Below are 2,972 nucleotides of genomic sequence, written 5' to 3' on the forward strand. Positions count from 1 at the left end.
TTTTTTAATCACCACTTACCAGGTTTAAAACCTCCTTAAGCTGCGACCTCCTGACAAATTAAAATATTTTATCACTCGTCAGCCTCACAAGATGACAGATTAATGATCATAGAGCAAAAAGAAAGAGACAGGCAGAAAGACCACTGTCAATACAGCACATTGTACGTTTTGGAAGCAAAATTAAAACAATTAAACACAAGTTTAATGTTTTTTATTGAAAAGGCAAATTGGAGTAGCGAGCATAGAGTTGGGCTTCAGGCCAGGAAAATATGGAATATATCAAAAGCTGAGGGAGAAATTGTTGCTTAGTTTTGCTTGTAAAACTGAAGAAAGCAAGAAAAAAGTATGCAGTGAAATCATAATTTTTGGATGGTTTCCAGGTTCCTGACATCAAAGACTCTGGTGTGGCATAATTGATTTCAAAGTTAGAGAACTCCCTTTGCTAAGATAAAGAGCAGCTGGGATAGCTAGGGATCTCCAGCACATATGTTTTTAGTAAAAAGAAAAAAATATATAAAATAAATAAACAGAACAAGAAGGGGACAACGTCAGACGTGGATGCACACCACAGTTTTGCTCCGCATGCACATATGACAGCGCAGAATGGATTGCTGGGGCAAAAGATCGCAGATTTAGGTCTAGCGACCCTCACGACATTTGAGTTGGCTGTGGGGAATCGGGGGCAACTTGTCTCCGAGCCATCCATCTGTCGTATTTCCTCTTTCCTGTCTCCACGCGAGATTAAAAGAGCGGGCGCCAGAGGGCGACAAATTACGTGCTAAAACAGCGTTGCCGGCTAAATTGGGGGCTGACAGATTTGTACTGCAGCAGTTGAGTCGCAAGGTACGTTTTAAAATAAATGGAAAGTACTTCTGAGAGGAATAACGAATAACGAAAAAACAGATTTACATTACACAACTAGGAACAATACGTTAATGAGGCTTTTCTTTCAGTAACAAGAGCTGGTCGAGAAATCCATCACACAATCCATCAAAGAACAGGATTTGAGGTCAGAGCTTATGAGGTTCGGTGATAGCAGCACTCCTTGGTTAACCTGACAACAGCCCGTGAGAGGTTAAGGTGCAGCTCAGGTGGGAAAAGACCTATCTATCTATCTATCTATCTATCTATCTATCTATCTATCTATCTATCTATCTATCTATCTATCTATCTATCTATCTATCTATCTATCTATCTGTCTAATTTACATGTGCCTTCCATATTTATCTACTTTTGCAGTTGTATGCATAGCTCATTTATGTGTTCACCTAACTATGCGCTGTGTCTATTTTTCTCCTTCTGTCTGTGTGTAAACTAATTTCTCTATTTTCTGAATCTATGTTCTCCACAATGGGGTGCAGGAGGTACCTGTTCCAGTAATACCAGGTTCAAGGCAAGACACATTTATTCATACTGGCTCAGTCTGAAGTCATCGATCAACCTAACCCTAAATGTTTGTCAAGAGGGAGCAAAGAGAATGTATTGTAATGTATGAAGCAAATATGGGGCAGAATGTGCAAACTCCACAGACTGAGTAACAAATAAACATTTAGATAAAGTTAGAAAGACTGGTCTTGATATTTAAACATAACTATGTTTGTACATACTTGCACAGTTCTCTGTCTACAACATGTAATGACAGTAAAGAGATACCAAATAAATAATTTCTTCCCTTGTATCACAGAGTATTGGAAAAAATGTTCTCTACCATTATTCTTATGTGTGTTATGCTGTGATCACTTTGGTTTTATTCTTTGAAGACATCAGTGGAGTTTCAACATATGGTCTAGCAGGGCACACACACACACACATCCACCCCTCCCAGCAAATGTTGTGCAAAATAAGTAATAAGCTTCCCTCAGTAATTTAACCTATTATTAAAATGTTTATAACAACCCTTAGCTTTGTCTTCTTAAGCCAATTTTCCATCATATGCTCAATATAATTTCTTATAAAATTTTGTTTTGGATTATGCGAAATTGTCTTTGTGCCAGGGGTTGCAAGCCTTTTCTAATTTTACCCTTGAGTGTGTGCATATTTGCAGCTTGAGTTTTCCAGGTTAGTAAGGGGGTTTAAAGGCTATAGCCCCTTAATCTCTGTGTTAAAATGAGGACCACCTTTTTTTATATATTACATTTCCAGTTGGAGTTTTTCCCAGTCAGCCTTATTTAGCACACACCAGAGAAGAGGTACAAAAAGTCCAGTACCCTTTCTTCCCTTTAAGATAGCCTGAGTAATCTGAAAAAAAAAAACAGAAAGCAGATCAATATCAGAAATGCATTTTTAATTGTAAACTGTTTTATTCCATTAAAGCACAAACATCATGTCTCCATGACCTGGGTCAACATGTGATTTTGGCAGACGTGACAGTACTGTACGAGATGTCTGTCTTGTTGGTAAGATACCTGGCTCAACCCTCAGTTTTTTATGTGTTCTGTACTGTTCATTGTGTCAGCAATCATGTCATTACATGTGCCAGGTTATAGAGGCTACCTGCTTAGATGCTGGCACCTTATGCCTTTCCCGGACACTAAGGACACAGAGGACAGGTGCTATGGGTGCACAGCCAGATTTTCTTCAGTGCAGGTGGAGGGGGTATCTACACATCAGGAGGGAAGCTGCTCTACCAGCCAATGAACATCTGCAGCATTGTGATTGTAAATGTATGAGGTTCATTAGCACATTTACAAGGTGAATGTGAATTATTAAGGAAAAAATGACATAGAAATAGCATACACAGTTTTCCTGTTTTTGATGTGTGCATATTTTCACACTTGAATCCATGAAAACTTGCAAGAAGAACAGGTGCTTAAAAAGGGCTTACATGGACAGTAGCCGAGTGCAACAAAAAAGCATTTTTTTCCATTGAATTTCTTGGGTTTGTCAGTAATCTAACTGACTGAACTATTCCTGAAAATTTTCCAGGTGACTGGCTTAGGCAAAAGATAGATAGATAGATAGATAGATAGATA

At 38.5% G+C, this 2,972-nt stretch overlaps 1 long non-coding RNA gene across 1 annotated transcript; it reads left to right on the plus strand.

Moving 5' to 3' along the window:
- The first annotated feature begins 810 nt into the window (after positions 1–810).
- Positions 811–1,601, plus strand: LOC120518571. The gene is made up of 3 exons (XR_005631257.1): positions 811–843; positions 954–1,091; positions 1,362–1,601. It is a non-coding gene; the product is annotated as an uncharacterized LOC120518571 (long non-coding RNA).
- The last annotated feature ends 1,371 nt before the right edge of the window (positions 1,602–2,972 follow it).

This window comes from Polypterus senegalus, chromosome 1, assembly GCF_016835505.1.
Source record: "Polypterus senegalus isolate Bchr_013 chromosome 1, ASM1683550v1, whole genome shotgun sequence".
Taxonomy (NCBI): Eukaryota; Metazoa; Chordata; class Cladistia; order Polypteriformes; family Polypteridae; genus Polypterus; species Polypterus senegalus.